The sequence below is a fragment of the Gopherus flavomarginatus genome, chromosome 10 (genome assembly GCF_025201925.1).
Source record: "Gopherus flavomarginatus isolate rGopFla2 chromosome 10, rGopFla2.mat.asm, whole genome shotgun sequence".
Classification (NCBI taxonomy): Eukaryota; Metazoa; Chordata; order Testudines; family Testudinidae; genus Gopherus; species Gopherus flavomarginatus.
Genome location: NC_066626.1, coordinates 79,979,909 through 79,999,724, shown reverse-complemented (window position 1 = coordinate 79,999,724; position 19,816 = coordinate 79,979,909). Strand labels below are relative to the sequence as shown.

The window sequence follows — 19,816 nt, the reverse complement described above, 5'->3', positions numbered from 1 at the left end:
CAGACAGAAGGACTTTTTCCATCCAATGTGTCATTAGCCTGTGGAACTCACTGTCACAGGAGGTCATAAAGACTGAGAAGCTTATTTTGGGGAAGTTCTCTGGCCCATGTTATGCAGGAGGTCAGGCTAGATGATCACACTGGTCCCTTCTGGCCTTGGAAGCTACGAATCTATGAATTTAGGGAGATTCAATGAGAGATTGGACCTTCAAATGGGTGTGAAGAATAGCCAGTTATTCCAGTAAATTATATTTTTGAAGGGCTATTAAGACTCCGGCTTCAAGGCTTTAATCATTGTCTAAGGGTGTGTCTACACTACAAAATTAGGTTGATTTTATTTAAGTTTGCATTAAGCCTCCGATTTGAGCAAATTGATTCTGCGTGTCCCCACTATGCACATTGTGTTGGTGGAGTGCATCCTCGCTAGCAAGGCTTGCAGTGACTCTCCGAGTGCTGCACCGTGGTTAGCTATCCCACAGTGCATGGAACCGAGAGGAATGTTGGGTTTGCTTGCAATGCCTCATGGGACCAAAACATTTGCGCGGGTGATTATGAGAACATGGCATTAACCTCCCATGATACACTTACCTGCCTCCCTCCTTCCCTCCCTGAAATCAACAGCAAACAAACCAAGCCTTTTTCGTGCCTTTTTTTCTAAGCATGGGTTACCTGCGCAGATGGCATAGCATGGCAAGCACAGACCCTGATCAGCTGTACACTGTTGTTGTGAGCATTACAAACACCTCATGCCTTATCCTGCAGTATTTGCTCAGCTGAAGCAGGAGCCGTGGCATGGAACGATGTGATGCCACTCAAGCAGCACTGCTGGAAGCCATGGAGTGGAGCAATTCGCAGATGTTGGCGACAGTTGTGCATCCCCTTAACATGGTGGAGCGCCACGTCTGGGCCCAGAAAACATCGTTATGCAGCTATGGGATGTCGAGCAGTGGCTGCAGAACTTTCGAATGCACAAGGCCACTTTCATGGAAGTGTGTGCAGAGCTTTCCCCAGCCTTGAAATGCAGCAATACTGGAATGAGAGCTGCTCTGACAGTGGAGAAGCAAGAGGCGATAGCTCTGCAGAAGCTTGCAACTCCAGACTGCTACCGGTCAGTGGGGCATCAGTTTGGAGTGGGTAAATCTACCATGGGGTCTGATGTGATCCAAGTTGCCAGGGAAATCAACAGACTTCTGCTAAGAAGGGTAGCGACTCTGGGCGAAGTGCAGAACATAGTGGATGGTTTTGCTGCGATGGAGTTCCCTTACTGCGATGGGGCTATAGACAGAATGCATATCCCTATCTCGGCACCAGACCATCTTGCCAAAGAGTACATCAATCGAAAGGGGCACTTCTCAATGGTGTTGTAAGCACTGGTGGATCACAGGGGCCGATTCAACAACATTAAAGTGGAATGGTCGGGAAAGGTGCATGATGCTCGCATGTTTAGGAACTCCAGTCTCTTCAGAAAGCTGCAAGCAGGAACTTTCTTTCCAGATTGCAAAATAACCGTTGGTGACATTGAAATGCCAGTTGTGATCCTGGGAGACTCAGCCTACCCCTTGCTCCCGTGGCTCATGAAGCCATACACAGGCAGCAGTAAGGAGGAGTTCAACCATAGGCTGAGCAAGTGCAGAATGGTAGTGGAATATGCCTTTGGACATTTAAAAGCCCGCTGATGTAGTTTGCTTACTAGGTTAGACCTCAGTGAAAGCAATATCCCGATCGTTGTTGCTGCGTGTTGAGTGCTCCATAAAGTCTCCTGAGGGGTCAGAGGCAGAGATCTCCTGGAGGCAGATCAGCTGGGAGCCAATTTTGAGCAGCCAGATACCAAGGCAATAAGAAGAGTACATTGAGGCATGCTGCATCGCCATGAGGCTTTGGAAACTAGTTTCATCAATGACCCGCAGTAATGTGACACTTACGTGTGTTGTTGCTTACCTAGCTGTTCCCTTCACTGCATGTATTCCCCTGTAAACTACACCCCCGCTAACCACTGTGTGCTGAATGAATAAAGACCCTTTTCTCCTCAATCCATTAATTTTTATTATGCTCACAAACACTGAGAGACAGCAAAGAAAAGTAAGATAACCTGGGGCAAAAGGGCTGATAACACTGGATGGGAGAGGGAACCAAGGACAGCTTGCTTACAATTGCACTGCAATAATCATCAAAAGTGTGGGAACAGGCCCTTCTGGTCCTTGTACCCTCCCCCGGAACTGAGTGCAAGGGATACCAGACTTCTCCCCCTGCCCCAGCATCCTAGGACGTTTGGAGGAGGACGATGTGGAACTTGGTGACGATGGCAGCAGGTTCAGCATAGGCTCCAGAGGGACTCTAGCATCCAGCAGCCTTTCTTGTACCTCAACCAGATGCCTTAACATGTCTGATTGTGCCTTCAGAATCCGCAGCGTCCTTGTTCCCTGCATGCTCTCCTGTCCTCCCTGTCCATGTCCAGGTTCTCAGACATTTCAATCCTCCGTGCTCTGAGCTCCATCTCGTCACTCTCAGAGGCGCGCATTAACTCATTCAACTCGTCCCCCAAGTCTTCTTTTTCTGCCTTCTAATCTGGGAAAGTCTCTGTCCTGGCGTGGACGATGCGCTGACAGACAAGGTTTCAGCTGCAAAGAATACAAAGCACAAGTATAGTGCATACATTGTTTCTGGTGCAAGGTTAAATCTTTTTATAAAAGGAACACCCCTCAATGCACTTCCCTGCAAGCCACATTACTCCTAATTCTACTCCAGTATGCCACCCTAACTAATGATGCAAATCTGTGTGTGAAGAACAGAAACAATGCTTTGTGAAAATGTCATCAATATTTTTCCCCATTGGTTTTTGTTTTTTGGGTTTTTTTGGTGGCCACAATTTGAAATTTTGGAAAAAAAGTACTAATTGAAAATAATTTTCAAAACTCGGAAAATATGCAAGAGTTCAATAGCTAGTTGAAAAAACACAAGTAAATGCTGAGGACATTTTGGGGGGCTGATTTTTTTAGGCAGAATTCAAATTTTTGACAAAAAATATACATAGAATTTCAAAGTTTAGAAAATAATATGTCAAAAATTTGATAAATATGTCCCTTCAAAACCTTGAAATTTGACCAGTTTTGGCCATCTGTGCCCATAGACATGAACGTATCTATATATCCTGCTAAACATTGGATTAAAGAGTTTTAAAAGCTCTAAACTACATGTCCTGATGAGATAAATATCTGTTACCAGAACACTTGTTCCTGGCTGTCCTAGGAACATGTCTATAAAGTCAGGACTGCATTGAGACCTCTATTGTGTTAAATTTCTATTGTTAGGAGTTTATGACTCAACCTTCCAAATCTCTGCCTCACAGAGATGGGTGCATGTAAATCAAAATATAAAATATTGTGTTTGATGATTTTTTTTTGGAACACTGAGCATCCTGGGAACACAGGGAGGTAAATGATTATAATATCCCCTAAGATCAAGGGGCGAAGCATAACATGGGGTTGTTAGCTGCCGTTTTGTAAAATGAAGCAGTATTGCTAAGAGTGAGGCCCCACAAAATCATGAGATTGGCTTAAAATCAGAAGATTTAAAAAATATATCGGCCTTCTGGTTTCTGAGCCTGTAGTGTACTCTGTAGCTTTTATCCGCCACCTCGCGTGTCCTGTAATCACTGTACCACAGGAGAGGGGGCTTTACACAAAACACCAAGATTTGCAAGACTGGATCTGCTGATGCATAGCAGTTCTCTGTCCTGTCTTATCTAGCGGAGGGCTGTCTCCATCTGCTCACTCGAGTCCCGATTAAGGAAAGCACTTACGTATGCACAGACTTTAAGCTTAAGTGTGGACATACTCATATGCTGTCCTGAGCAGAGATCTTTTCCTGGATCGGGGCCCCAGTGGTCCGGATAGGAGATGAGGATACCATGTCCAAATAGCCATTTTGGAAAGACGATTTTCTGAGTATGTGCTGTCATCTGTGACCCTGACAGCAAGGAGGTGGAATGCTGGGGCCTATTAATCAGATTCCATCCTGCTTCAGAGGGGTTGAGCAAAGGAAACCATAATTGGGCTTATGCCATCTTTCTTTCTTTCTTTCTTTCTTTCTTTCTTTCTTTCTTTATTCCCTGGATTTTATTTTTCCTGCTTAGTTTTTACATTTCCTGGAAGACTGTGTGGAGGTCTAGAGAACTGGCAGGACATGCCAGGAAAGCCCAATTGGGTTTTTTTATTCAGACTGCTTAAAAGTCTTTGGCGTTTTTTTAGAGTCTTTAACTCAAATGCCCAACAAATATGCTGCTCTTTTGATGAGCCGGAGCCACTTAGTTTTGGGCTGTGGTCTCATCAGCCAGTGGGAGCCACGATCGCCTGGACCTGTGGACAGGGCAGGTAAACACACCGACCCAGCCCGCTAGGGGCTTTCTCTGCACAAGCGGCGACCCCTGTTTGAGAAACCCTGACCTAACATCTACATAAATCCCCCCTGACATTTCAGCTCCATAGAGTGTTCTCCTTCAGATCCCGTCCTACATTGCTATCCGTGTTATTTTAAGCTGCTAAACAGCCATCATGTTCCACCCAAGAGATGGCCATGTAGTAGTAGGATTTTATGTTTGTATTTTATATAATTTAAAATAAAAAAATAAAGAATAATAATGTAGCGTGCATTAAATGTGTTAGTGTATGATTTGACCATATCCTGCCTGCCATCCTTTCTGAATAGAGAAAAGGAATGGCCTAATGGATCATTGGTAAAGATGCTTCAGCCAGAATCTGTGTCTGGGCTGATTTCAAGGCAGTAGCAGACCTTTTAGGGTCACCTTTTTGTGGTAGGTTTAACATTTTAAAATAAGTAAAAGTTTGCAATGATTGTTGTTGGGTTTTTTTTTTTGCATTGCAACTTGATGTTCCTGTTCAAATGTTCTGTGTAGATCAGTTCTGTTTTGTGTGCAAATGAGAAATGTGTGTGTTAAAAAGTAAGTGTGAAGGCCATCCCCGGACCAAATGTTCTAGGAAGGAAGCGAAAACAAACACAAAGGCGCCAAAAAATTACAACACTCCCCAAAGGGCAAATTGACGACTCTAAAGTTAAGACAGGCACCAATCAGTGGGGCCAAATAGGCATAACAGCTGCATTTCAGCTTGTTAAGCAATTTGGGATCCTTCAGGCCACCAGGCTCTAGTGAAATGTCAGCTCTTTTCATTATCCACCAGTTTGACTGGATAAGGACAACTCATCATGTCTTTCCAGCCGTCCCAAATTTTTGCAGCACAGATGGTGAAATTCTGCTCCCCACCTTGGCCAAAATCCTGAACTTTCATGAATTCATCCTAAGTGGAAGATCCCCATTTTCACAGAGCACTTTTGCTACTTGCCAAGGAAAATGCACGTGCTGCAGAAGCGGTGCAACCTGCTGGCTGTTGTCACAACATCGTGGGACGTGACAGGGAAAAACATTTTGCTTTTGCACCAATCCTCAAGGAGGAGAGAAGCTGCAGCCCACCTCCCGACCCCCAAATCCACAAGGACGGGCTGTTAGCCAGTTCCCAACGCCCTTTAACATGGGTGCAAATGAAGAAAGAGCTTTAAAGGGTGAACTCTCCCAACGCTGCCTGGATCTGCACTCAGGGGAGCCATTGCTGCTTTAGCCCGTCTCCTGCAAAGCCGCTCTGCAGCTGGATACAATGTGTCAGCCACAGAGGACATGAGGGCTAGAAAAACACAGACAGGTCTGATCAGCTGCATAGCATGGCCTCTGGAAGGAGTCTGCATGTGGCTCCTATGTGAATGGCTGAGCCGAGCAGAACACAGCCCATCCTTTGCTGAATCAAGAGCAAATCTTCATACGATTGGCGTCTGCCGATGCTGGGTGTGCCCTGGGAGCTGATCATTGGGTCTGATGCCATGGCCGTCCCCATAGCAACCTCCACGGCATCGCTATGGGAACCTTGCCTTCCTGGATACACCTGGTACCTTCCTTGCCCTCAGTGTAACTGCTGAGCTCACCTTGGCCTGCCCCTGTGTCTTGTTCCTTGCTCTCTGCGGCTTCAGGGTCAGACTTCTTGGCTTCACCTTCCTCGCCCTTGACAGCTTCACCCCTCTCCTAGTGGCCCGTTACCGATAAGAGAAACGGCGGGCGTGCCCGGAGCCAGCTCACTGCGGAGTGCGCAGACTGGCATATGGCGATGGTCACAAGAGTTTAGGACCAATAAAGTTATTGTTGGCTTGAGGATTGTGCAACCCTTAGCTCCCTTCCCCCCAGCCCTTCCTCACCCAGCTTCTTTGGCTTTGCTGATGATGTTGACTCCTCATCCTCTGCAATCAGCTCCCGCTTTCTTCTCCACTTCCCCCATGCGTGGGACGCCCTCCCTCCAAGCCTTTCCCTTTGCCTCCAAATCCTCCCGTGAAGCCCTCTGCTATCACCACGCCTGATGGACCTTGTCTGCTTGCACCGGCTCAGACACGTGTGTGGGTATGCAATACTGCCTCCTGCTGGGCAGAATCAGCTCTGCTCCGGCCTGGGTCAGCGTGGAATGCAGCTGCCCCCAGACATAACCTGTTGGGGTGTGTGTGTGTGTGGCCTGAACTCACTCAGTCTTTGAATCCTTCTCTCCCAGGTGCAGGTCAGCAGGTCAGCAATGCTCCCAGGCACAGTCATGGGCTGTAACAGCATCTGTAGCTTGTCAGCAAGGAAACCGCTGGACACATCTGCCCGGAGCGTGGAGTGGCCAGCCAGGGTGTCCCAGCAGAGGAGAGCCCCTTGCAGGGAGCTAGGGAACATCCCATGAACCAGGTGACTGTGGGCACCGGGCCTGGGTCCGCGTTTACATTGTCATGGGAAGATCATGAACAATCTTGTTTGCCAAGGGAAGGGAAAACATGCTCTGCTGCAGAGGTGCCAGCTTCCTAAGAAGGCTGGAACTCGTCTAGCCTGTTTTACAAGGGGCTGCTTTAGCTGCTTTCCTCCTCTTCCTCATCCTCCCCTTCCCTCCAGGGAGCAGACCCAGAGTGAAACATCAACCTGTGGCTCCCAGCCTCATTCCACCCCAGGGGGACGACCTTCCAGTCCAGACCGGTGTATGGCTGGGTCACCCTTCCCTGCAACCTGGGGTGCCTCACAATGCCTTGCTGCTGTAGCTCCCCAGTGGGCCACTCACAAATAGCTTGCTGGCATGCAGCTCACGCCCTGAGTGTCTGTGTGTAGCTACCGCCAGCCAGCACTCGCTAGTCACCCTCTGGCTTGCACCAGCCTGGGTCACCACATCCAGGGTGATCCTAACACACTCCCAGTCCTGGATTTCACCCAAAAATGTGTGTTCTACTGTCCCGCCTTCTCCTGGACAGTCCAGATATCTTCTAGGATTAGGCCCGGTGCCCTTCTAACGGTATCAAAATACAGCGGTCTGTTACCCACACATGGAGTTATCCCCACAGTTCACATTGCTGCATTAGCTTTAATTAATGAATAAAACAAGTTTATTTAACGGTAAGGAGATGGGTTTGAAGTGATGCAAGTCAAGGCATTAAAGTCAGAAATGGTTACAAGTGAACTAAAGATAAAATGCTCCCAGTACTAAAAACTTAACAAACTAGACTTAACAAACATCCTTACCACATGTTCCCGGGCACATTGCTGACCAAATTCTCAGGCCAGGATCTGCTCCCAAAGTCCAAAGTCTGTTTCTTTTGTCTTCTTAGGTGAAAGAAAGACAGTGAGAGAGGGAGAGAGAACTTGGGGTGTTTTTGCTCCTCACTTTTATAGTCCAGTCCACCTTTGAAATGCATTTTCCTGAGGGTCACCCCTGGATGAAGTTCATTCCTGCTGTGAGGACGGAGACAAGGTGTCTCATGGTGAAAGCGGTTCCATGCTGTTGTCTGCTAAGATGCAGATCTGGTTCCTACCCACGTGGCTTGGCAGAGAATGGCCACTTGACAGGTGATGGCTAAGGCTCCGTGTTTGTCAGAGAGGTCACGAAAGTCACAGATTCCATGGTTCCCAGCCAATGGGAGCTTCAGAACTGGGGGTTGAGATGAAGTGGAGGCAGCACGTGGAGCTAGAAGCTGGGGTTGCCGCTTCCCAGGAGCTGAGTAGGGAGTCTGTCCCAGCCCCACCAACCCCCTCGCCAGCACCTGTGGTGCCCCTGGGCCACAACTAGCCCTCCAGCTCCCACGGCACCCCCCTGTGCTGCGACTCCTCCCTCAGCTCCCACGGCACCCCTAGGGCCGCGCTCCCAGGCCCCCCCAAGTTTTAATCAGGGGTATATAGTAAAAGTCATGGACAGGTCACAGGCTGTGAATTTTTGTCTACTGCCTGTGACCTGTCCATGACTTTTACTAAAAATACCCATGACTAAAACAGAGCCTTCGTGATGGGCCACCAGCTTTGACGACACCTGGCTTGAGGTATCAGATTGTCCTTTGTCTTGGACAAACAGATTTACCCACTGCCCAGACTTGTCCGGTAAACACGCTTCAGTCATGATTTCGGCTTCTGTTCATAACTTGACACGGAATGTGGCTACACACCTTTTATCATGATGTTATTGACCAGCGAGGTATTAGTTGTCAAGGCCTATTTTGTACAAAGATTATTACAAAAGTGTGTAGGGTGTGAATCCTGGGGAGCCTTCCAACACAGGGGGGTCCCTGCCCCAGTGCTCCTGATTCACTGAAATCAACATGCACGTCAGTCTGGGTGTGGGAGAGGGGAGGAAGAATGGGGGATCTGAGTGTTTACCCATCATAAGGAAGATCCTTCCAGTCCAATATTAAAGGCCCCATCTCCCTCCCCTGTTCGGCATCATGAACTAGCCCAGATTTTTTTTTCCAACCTGGTTGACAGCCCTGAAGACTGGAGCCCTCTATTATCCCTAGGCAGGGGATATCTAGAGCACTCCAGCTTCCCCTATACACTGCCTCGCCCATGGACATGGGGTGACCCCTCTGGAGCTGAGCGGGCAGTCCAGTCCCCCTGTCCCATTCAGTCATTGACCTCTCTGACACTGGGTGGTGAATGAGGGAGGGTCTGACTTTATACAGGGGGTGAGACTGAGGTTTTGCGGAGGGCGGGGCTAGCACTGTCCACCATAAAGGGTGAAATTGACCTTTTCCTGGGTTTTGCCTTGGCTTCCCCCCTATAAAGTGCACACGTCGCTACCCACTCAGTGCACAGGGCTGGCAAAGGGCAGATCGGACCCCAAACTCACAGTGACTGGCTGTCCCCATCGATGGTCCCTGCTATGGTCGTTATCTGTCACAGTGGCTGAGTGAGGGGCTGGAATGCAGGGACATGACTCCTGAGCTTGCCCGGCTGCTTTTGTGGGTTGTTTTTTTTTTGCACTTGGCAGGCGCTTTGCCCTCCTCTTTCTGCTCCCATCAGATATCAGCTCCTGTTTATTCAATAACCTTCCCCTTTGTTTCTGTGGCTCTGATTTCAAAGCCCGGTCCAAGCAGCTATGACTCATAGCAGCTACGCTCATAAAACCCAGCAATGCAGTAAAACCATCTCCGATCAGATCCTGAGCCAAGGAATTTACGCTCATAGGCCCAGGGTTAAACTGAGTGCCAGATTTGGGGTCAGGCCATACCCCCAGGGTACTGTCATAGGAACAGTTGGCCCTTTAAGAGGAAGTCAAAGTTCAGTTCTGGCCCTGTTACCAGTTAAGCCCTGAACCGAGGCATTCTGGAATCTGGAGGAATGAGGTCAGAGCTGGACCATTTTCTACAGGGCAAGTGAGAGGCCCACTGGCAGGGACCTTGAGGTTTTGCCCCTGCCCTTGGGAACCCTCCATTAGGGTCAGGTTGGAGCTATCTCCCATGGTCAATATCCTGGTGCTGCAAGTGGGTCTCAGGCTAGCCCATCCTGGCAAGATCAAAGGGCATCAGTGGGTGTTACAGGAGAGCCCAGGAGACAGACCTGCTCACAAATTTCCAACCGTCAAGTTTAATCAATGAACTGTCTGGTTTTGACTTTTTTTTTTCAATTTTTCCACCCCGTAGAGCTGAATGGTGAATCCTCCACCCGGCCAGCGAATTCTAGAGCATGGCTCCATCTCTGTCCACTTCCACTGGATTTTCCCCTTGAGGCATTGCAAGGCTGGCTGGAAATTTCTTGGGTCTGCGTGCTTTGTGGCGGAACCAGCAGTCACCAGGAAGATACCAAATCCTCAAATTGTGTCTGAGAGGAAGATAATAAATACATAAATAATATAGACTAATAAAGATTACACGTGGACCCAGCGCCCCTCCTTCTGAAAGCACCCAAAACAACGCATACACGCATCGTTTTTAAAGCCAGTTGGGAATTTTATGATTATCTAGCCTGACCTCCTGCACGGCTCAGGCCAGGGAACCTCCCCCAGGGATTCCTGCACCTAGCCCGCAATGGGTGGTTTAGCTGAAACATATTTTTTGAAAAAGTTGTGAAGACTCTGAGTGACGACAGATCCCCCATATTCAGTGGTGAGCTGTTCCAGCTGTTAAAAACAGTTTCTTACTGTTAAAAACAGTTTCTTAGCCTGACTTTTGATCGTTTCCGCTTCCACCCATCGGCTCTTGTCAAATTTCACAACTTTACACTTTACAAAGGTAGCACGTTGAAGAGGAGCCACCACGCCGATACTGAAATGCAGCCACATGGCAGATGCGTAACTGTGCAGAGAAGCATTTCACACCAGTTTAGGATAAGGGAACTTGATAAGTTCATGGAGGATAGGTCCATGAATGGCTAGTAGCCAAGATGGTCAGAACACAACCCCATGCTCTGGGTGTCCCTAAACCTATGACTGCCAGGAGCTGGGAATTGGTGACAGGGGATGGGTCACTCGATGATTGTCTGTTCTGTTCATTCCCTCTGGGGCACTGTCAGCAAACAGGACACTGGGCTAGATGGACCATTGGTCTGACCCACTCTTATGTAAAAACAGTGAGGAGATGGGTCCTGTTTCTTTAAATCTGTAGCAGGAAGCCATGTGGGGAGAGGGGGTTGGGGAAGGCTGGAGGCAGGGGTGATGAAGCAGCGAGACCAGACAGAATGGGTGGAAGTCTGCCCCCCCCCACCAGATAATCCAGGCCATAGGACTTCTCCCCAGCCCTGAAGTAACCCCTGTTTGCACTAGTGCAGAGCTTTTAGAAAAACCTCCATTCTTGATATACAAATTGCCAGGGATGGAGAATCCACCCTGTCCCTTGCTAGATTGTTCCTGTGGTGAATTACCCTCCAGCCCGGCTGGGGCTGTCCCGCATCACTGGCACTGGGTCAGAAGGGCTGGGGGTGACGAGCGAAGGTTTTCGCTCTTGCTTAAATTCCCATAGACCACGGAGCCAGGGGCCGGGCCTGACCACTTGTCAGCCGGGGCCCTGTACTGAGTCAGCACAGCTGCTTGTCCGGAGCAGTCCAGAGAGTTCCTCCAGCTGCTGGACCCAGACATCCTGCAGTCCAGATGGGGGATGGCCGCCAGCTGGGCCAAGCAACACTGGGACCTGGTGCCCAGAGAGTCTGTTCCTGTATGGCAGAGAGCCGGGGAGTCCGCTCAGAACTCGGCTCCTGCTGGCCTCAGCTCATGCTCTATGTGGGTATGAGAAAGGGAACCTGAAGTCCCTGGGGGGAGGGACAATGAGCGGGGGCCAGAACGGGGTCCCTCCTGGAGACCGGAATCCCCCCCTCAAAATATCTCTACTGGCATCACTGCTCTGCGTACCCCACTGCAGTCAGGTGTAGCACCCTGGGTGAGCCCTGCCTCCATTCCCCCTCTCCTAGAGTATAAACTAGGCTAAGCAGACCTCTGGGTACTAAAGTGGGCCCCCTCCTTTATTAAAAGAACTGATCGGTAGTACAAAGCCAGAGCAGGACCCCACTGCTCCACCGGAGCCCCCTCCGCCTCTGGGCTAGGCAGTGTGATGGCTTGTCGCTGGCCTCAGTGCACGCTCAGTTCCTCCTCTGAAGCCAGGGTATCTGCTGGGTGCTCTGCCGGCTGTCACCCGTCCCCTAACAGCGCACCACTCTTTGCTAGGCACGCCCCTCGGATCTATCTGGCAGGTCCCTCTCCTGGTTACTTCTTATGGGCTGCTCACATCCCCTTCCCCTCCCCTGGGAATGCCTTCTCCCCAGCCCCTTCCCTAACAGAGCCTGGGTAATTCTGATTAGGTCCAGGTGCTCCCTTACCAATCACCCCTTGTTACTCCCAGCTGGGCGTTCAGAAGGCAGAAAGGGGCTAGTTGCCCCACGATACCTGCCCCTTGTTTCCAGTCTGAATTGTCTCACTCCAGCTCCCAGCCACTGGCTCTTGTTGGATCTTTGTCTGCTCAGCTGGGGGGCCCATTACCAGACTGGTGTTCCCCAGACGTTTGGTGCGTGGAGTATGCAAAGAGCACGTGGAGAGTTGTGGAGATGGGAGGAGGTTTCTGAACACAAAAGGGGTGACCAGTAATAATTAACCAGCATTGCTATTGATGAGTGGTGTTTGATCGGGGCACTCAGAGGGTTGAGATGGCATCAGGGACGCTAGCCGAGCTGGCCCACCACCCCAGAGAGGAGACTGGAGAGTGGTTTTGTATCACTGTTTCCAGGGAAGGTTACTGCTGATCCGTAGGAAAACATGACTGAGGTTACACCTGTCGCCAGGCCATCAGGGACCCGGCACCCCCAGGGAACAGGGTGTGGGGCCAGGAGACGCCCGCAGAGTTAACAGGAGGGGCAGCGTCAATATGATTTAGGGTTTGTTTCTTTTCAAGAATGAGGAACCAGCCCGGGGCTGGCAGGGGCTGGGAGCTGAGTCACACCCAGTCCCCACTGAGATCCCTCCCCCGCACACAGAACTCTGAGCTCTGAAGAGCAGTCTCAAAAGAGCCAAAAAGCCAGGTTTTGAAAGTGCTCAGGTGCCTGGAGAAGCAGACAGGTGCCTAGTGGGATGTTGAAGAATGGCTGGGCCAGTGGCTCTCAAATGAATTGTTCAACCACAGTAAATTTGCAGTTTTGACAGTTAAAATATAGCACTAGTGAGAGCGAAAGTGTCATGTCAAGAAAAGAATAAATCTTTTCCGTGTAAAGATTAATAGCTCCTATAATACTTCAAAAACCACCTGCTGGTCCCTAACTAGATCCATTTCCAAACGAATTTGCTGTAACAAAATCTCTCATACCCGGTTTTTGCAGCAAAGTAGTTGTAAATATCAACAAACTTTCTGTTTGTTTCACCAGGTTCGGGAAAGGGAATTTGTTCAGCCCTTCTCTCTTCCGGCAGCCTCCAGGTTTTGGCCACTGAGCCAGGTTCTGTATTTGCTCTCGAGAAAGGGAAGTACCCGCTCATGTACAACGGTTGCTGGAAACTCCATTAACAGCACGATTGCCACCTGCACGAGTTCTTTGTAGTGACCGGAGTGCTTGTGGCCGCATGCTCCCTACAAATCACGGTGGCCAGACACGGAGCCTGTGGCGGCCATGTGCAGCCACCATGACCGCACTGAAGAATGACGTCCAAGGCTAAGTTCCCTCTAAGCTGTGGGGCTCGGCGGCCGACAGCTGCCTATTAAGCGCTGCGCAGGTGCTCAGGGCTCTGGTGGAGGGAGATGCCTCTTTCCAAGCCCTGGACCTGCTGCTGCTAGCGGACAGGCGCCCGTGCCCCAACTTGGCCTGGACTTGCTGCGGCTGGGGGAGAGGCACCTCTTCCCCACCAGCCCAGGTGCTGCTGTGGGGACAGAGAGCTGGGGAGTCCTCTCTCCCCACCATAGCCCCGGGGAGCCCCACTGCACCCCAAACCCCTCATCCCTAGCCCCACCCCAGAGCCCACACCCCCAGCTGGAGCCCTCACTCCCCCCCGCAACCCAACCCTCTGCCTCAGCCCTGAGCCCCTCATCCCTGGCCCCACCCCAGATCCCATACCCCCAACCGGAGTCTTCATTCCCCTCCCGTACCCCAACCCTCTGCACCAGTCCTCAGCCCCCTCCCACACTCCGAACCCCTCCGCCACACCCCCACCACATGAATTTTGTTCTGTGCACTGATATGGAGGTGATGTGCCACATAGGGTCGTATCATATGTCACCTCCATATCGATGCACAGAACAAAATTTATTTCGCACATGGGTGGGAAAAATTAGAGGGAACACTGGCCAGGTGCTTTCACTTACATAGCTTTAAAAATCGGATGCCAAGGCCCTTAAATGTCACGTAAGCTCCTGAATGCTTCTGCAAAATGGGACTTTGGGTCCCTAAGGCACTTTGGCCCTTGAAAATTATACCCGTCAGTGCCTACCTTTGGGCTCCCGGATTTGAACATGGAAGCCTTGGGGTCTGATGCCAAGTCAATGGCAGAGGCAGAATTCAAACTCGTGACCAGTGGGAATCTGGTGCACTCCGATAGAATGAGGGGGGATTTGATAGCTGCTTTCAATTACCTGCAAGGGGGTTCCAAAGAGGATGGAGCTCGGCTGTTCTCAGTGGTGGCAGATGACAGAACAAGGAGCAATGGTCTCAAGTTGCAGTGGGGGAGGTCTAGGTTGGATATTAGGAAACACTATTTCACTAGGAGGGTGGTGAAGCACTGGAATGGGTTCCCTAGGGAGGTGGTGGAATCTCCTTCCTTAGAGGTTTTTAAGGTCAGGCTTGACAAAGCCCTGGCTGGGATGATTTAGTTGGGGATTGGTCCTGCTTTGAGCAGGGGGTGGGACTAGATACCTCCTGAGGTCCCTTCCAACCCTGATATTCTTTGATTCTATGATTCTCTCTGCTTCCTGGGCCCATGGGACTCAATGAGAGCCTTTCCTTTGGTTCAAGGATTTCAAAGCCAGAAGAAACCACTATGATCAGCTAGTCTGGTCTCCTGCATGCTACCCAGAGGTTGCTACCATTGCTGCAGTATCTAGCCCTTTACTGTAAGAGCCTGCTCCTATAGGGCTCCCCATGTAAGCTCCTAATTTAAGGCAACAGAACCTGTGATCTGTCTGGGTAGGGAGACGCTGGCTCTCACACCCAAGTGTCCTTGAAAAGGATAAAACACCAAAGGCATCTAAATTCAACAGGCTTTGCACTGACCCTGAATGAGAGCTGGGCAGGGAGCTGTTTCCTGGCCTGTGCAAATGTTTGGGATTTAAAAAAAATTTTCCTGTCCCAAATCAGAAGGAAAAATCAAAATCTCAAAAATGTTTGTGTTGGGCCAATGGAATAGCAATGTTTGGCTAATTTTGAAATGTTTCAGTCTGAGTTTCACCCATTTAATTTTTTTTAAGAGAAATCAGCAAATATCAAAACAAAACGTTGTGTTGGCCTGAAAAATGCAACTTTTTCATTGGAAAATTGTCCATATGGGACCATTTGTCGTTTTCAAAACTTCTGTTCGAAACGGGACATTGATCTGACCCACTCCTTTCCCACAGCCAGTTTTGGATTCAGGGAACTGGAATTCCATCAACGAATTCCTGACCAGCTGTCACCAGGGCCCTCTCTTGGGTGGGAGCAAAGAGTGGGAGAGCCTGTGCCTTATCTCGTCTGCTCAGGTACTGCACCCAGGAGCCGGGATTGCCTTGTGATGCTTCTGCTTCCCACTCCCTGGCACCTGGGATGTTAGTGCTTTTTAAAAACAATACAAGTCTTTTGGAGGAAAACAACCTCCAGTTCAAACATGCCCCGCTTCCCTGTGACTCCCCTATTGGCAGTGCGTCAGACCCAATTCCCCGCCGCTCCCCGATCCACAGAGTGTCAGACCCAATTCCCCATGGCTCCCTGATCGCCCGGGCCTCACCCCCAACGGCCTCACTTCGAAGAATGCATACAAGACACCAGCTGCTCCCGGGCTCCCCATGTGCCAGGCATGCTGAGTATATACAGTGCACTCGGGAAAGTGCTCATGCTCTGAAGGGGTAGGCAGAGCCGGCTCTCCAAAGCCCAGCAGGGCCTTTCCACCTTTATTATTTATTCCAGTAGCACCGGAGATCAGGGTCCCTGAGATTGCGCCAGGCGCTGCACATACATAACAGGAAGAGCCTGTCCCAGAAGGCTCACAGCCCAAACAGAAAGAACAAGGATGGGGACGTGATTGGTCACAAGGGGAGTCTGTGGAGGAGAGGGGGTTAGTCCAGATCCCTGGAGCCCTGCCTCACGCCAAGAACAGCCCACCGCATCTCAGGGGTCACATCTCCTCTGCAGCCGTGCAGCAGGGCGAGGTGCTGCAGCCCCTCCCCACCGCTTCAGGGGTCCTGAAAGGGAATAGAGCCCAGGGACAAACAGAGAGTGAGCGTCCCGGTGGCTGGGGATCACCAGGATCTAACCAGCCTGGGCTTTGCAAATGTGCCCCGAGTTGTGGGCTGGGGCTGGACGCTGGTGTGGACGGTAGAGCCTTGGGAGGGACCAGTTTCTGCAGCAATTTCACTTTGAAGTCAGGCAATGGCTCCCTCTGCTGGAATCTCAGACATGGGAGCTGTGTAGGACGGGAAGGGACCTCACCAGGGCATCTAGCCTGGTGTTTCTCAACCTCTCTGACACCAGGGACTGGCTTTCTCCCTTCCTAAGCTGCACCCGGGAGATCTCAGGGACCAGGGCTGGCCCACCCCGATCTAGTCCAGTCCCCTGCACGCAAGGCGAGTCTATGCAATAACTAGACCATTCATTGCAAGGGCAGGGAGAAGCGGCGCTAAATCATTCCCCCGGTGGATTGACCCTAGTTTGTCCAGATGAGGCTGTGCCGCAGTGGGCCAGCGCTGGGGCTGGCTCCTGGTTTCCTTTTCTGGGCTGCAGCAGCAGGATCCCAACTCCCCTGGGTCTGAGTGCGTCCTGGCCAGTGCCAGGCACTCACTGGTGAACCCCAGCCGGCTCCTGGGCTCCCCTGCCCTCCATCAGCTCAAACAAACCTTGTGATGGTTGGGAGACGGGGCTCCAGATCCCTCCCCCCCCCGCCTGTCTCATTGGGGCCGGGTGTGAAGCTAGCCAGAGGCTTGTGCCCTCAGAGCTAGCGGCTGGCGTGTGATTTCTGCGGTACCAATCCAGATCCGGTACAACGTCGACCCGCGGGGCACCTGCCGCTGCATGTGCCAGCGGAGGAGATGGTAGGACCTGAGGGAGCTGGGTGCTGGGTGGGGATCCTGCACTGAGCCGAGTTACCAGCTGGGCGTGATCCCAGGAACGCCGCCTCTTGGCTCAGCCTCGGGGCTGGTTTTGCCATCGGGACTGAGGTGTGTCACCGAGCCAAGGGGGCTCCTCAGGTGACTAACGGCAAGTTGAGACACGGGGCCTAGGTCCGTCGCTGCTTCTTCAGGCCTATTGAAACAGTGCTGCCCGCTCTTCCAGCCGGCAGTGGGTCCGATCTCATTACAGTAGAGTGAACCCCTTGGGGAGGCTACCCCCCGGCCACGCCTCTTCCACTCAAAGCCCTGCCCCCGCCCACCAGAGCCCCGAGTACCCCCAGAGACCTCAGCCCCGAGCCCCCTTTCCCCTCCCCGCTGTAGCCAGAGGAGCCCTGGCCAGGCTGTGTCAGCTAGTCCCAGCCTCCCCAGAGGCTCTGGTCCGAGCAGCCTGAGTCTGCTAGCTTCAGAGGAGAGCGGGGCGGGACCTCGGGCAGAGTGTGGGCGGGGCCACAGCCTGGGTTTGGGGAGGCTTAGCCTCCCCTGCCTTCGATACCCGCTGCCCAGGCACAGTGGGAATGTAGAGCAGGAGGAGGGAGGTTATATTACCACTGGATTCGACCCTGGCGCGACCGCTGCTGGAGTCCCATGTCCCGTTCTGGGGCCCACAGTTGAAGAAGGATGTTGGTGAATTGGAGAGAGGTCAGAGAAGAGCCGCAAGAATGACCAAAGGGTTAGAAAACCCGCCCTGTAGTGGCAGGCTGGAGGCGCCCACTCCATCGGTTTAGCTTAACCAAGAGACCGTCACTTCCCTTTTTCACAGTCTGTAAGTGCATCCCCAGGAACTGAAATGTGAAAGCAGAGGGCTCCTCAGCCTAGCAGACAGGGTCTGACACGAGCCACTGGCTGGAGGCTGAAGCAGGACAGATTCAGACTAGAAAGAAGACGGAAGAGTTCGGGCACCACTGAACTAGAGGATCCCGGTGGTCCCGGCTGCCACAGACTTTGTGACTCACTCCTCACGGACAGACTTGGGCAGCTCCCCCCTCAGTGCGTTGGCAGGGGTGGATGCATCACACACGGGAGAGGCTCGGCTCTGCCACACGCTCACCTCGGGTACGGTGATCCGGGCCGGACCCTGCAGCACCAAAGAGGGAGCTCCGGGAAAAAGAGAAGAAAAAGAATTGCAGGGTCCTTGGGAAAGTTGCCCAGCCCACCCCCTCCCCCATTGAAAGCAGGAGCTCCCATGTGTGTTCATTGGGGTTACGTGTCCTGCTCAGAGACTAGGCCCCAGAGGAGAGGACTCTTCTGCAAGCACTTCCCACCGGGGATTAATCCAATGGGCTTATGCTGTAGCGGGCCCAGGTTCAATCCCCAGGGGCCCTCTACAACAGAGGTGGGCAAACTTTTTGGCTCAAGAGCCACAAGGGGGTTCTGAAACTGTATGGATGGGCTGGGTAGGGAAGGCTGTGCCTCCCAAACAGCCTGGACCCCGCCCCCTATCTGCCCCATCCCACTTCCCACCCTCTGACTGTCCCCCTCAGAGCCCTCAACCCATCCAACACTCCCACTGCTCCTTGTCCCCTGACTACCCCCTCCCAGGACCTCCCACCCCAACCACCCCCAGGGATCACACCCCTATCCAACCCCCCCGCTCCGTGTCCCCTGATCACCCCGACCCCTATCCACACCCCTGCCCCCTGACATGCCCCCCGGGACTCCCATGCCTGTCCAACCCCCCCTGTTCCCCATCCCCTGACCGCCCCCCCCTGAACTTCTGCTCCATCCAACCAACTTCCCCCTGGGATCTCCTGCCCCTTATCCAACCCCTCCCCCACTCCTCACCCCTTCACAATGTTGATCAGAGCACCAGGACTGGCAGCCGCGCCGCCTGGCCAGAGCCAGCCACACCGCCCAGAGTGCTGACGGCACAGCGAGCTGAGGCTGTGAAGGAGGGACCCAGCTGGGGAGGGACCGGGGCTGAGCCTCCCTGGCCGGGAGCTCAAGGGCAGGGCAGGATGGTCCCGTGGGGGCCCATGGGCCATAGTTTGCCCACCTCTGCTCTACAAGAATCTCAGTTGGTTGCACTGCAGCAGATCCAGGGGCAGAAGCAGCCCACGGGACAATTTTGCACGTTCTGCTAAGGTTGGCATGCGCCATGCAACGCTATCCATTGCTGCCATTCGCCTGCCCTAGACTCGCCCCTTCAGACGACCCCAGCACACGCCCACCCACAGCACGACCCCTCCGCGGCTGCACGGGGTCGTGTTGTGAAATAGCATCAGGGCCCCGAATGGGACGGGCTGTTCCAGGGAGCGTCACTGATTTCATGGCTACCATTTCCTGGAAGTGCCTGGACTCTGGTGAGCTGGATTCATCCCATTTCATCAGACTCCCATTCTCCACCCTGATTGCTACACCACTGGGGTGGCTGGCTGCTGCATGGCTTGTTTCCTCGTGCCCGACCACCTAGAAACAAATGTTTGATTTTCACTTCTTCTGGCCACTGGCTACAACACAGGACAGGGGCTGTGCCTGCATCTTCTATTTCCTCCCTGTCTAGTAGCTAGGGGGCAGTGTGGCCTAGCAGACAGAGCTCTGGATTAGGATGTGAGCAACCTGAGTTCTGTTCTGGGCTCTATTGCTCACTTGCTGGGTGACCAAGTCACTTTGCCATCCCGTGCCTCAGTTTCCCCAGACATAACCTGAGGGTGGTGATACTGACCTGGTCTGCAAAGCACTTTGAGAGCTGCTGATAAAAGACACCACCTAAGAGCTAAGTA

At 52.1% G+C, this 19,816-nt stretch overlaps 1 protein-coding gene across 1 annotated transcript in view; it reads right to left on the bottom strand.

Moving 5' to 3' along the window:
* The window catches only part of ARPC2 (actin related protein 2/3 complex subunit 2), a 65,899-nt gene that overhangs the window by 44,515 nt on the left and 1,568 nt on the right, over window positions 1-19,816 (bottom strand). The gene's annotated exons all lie outside the window — the stretch shown is intronic.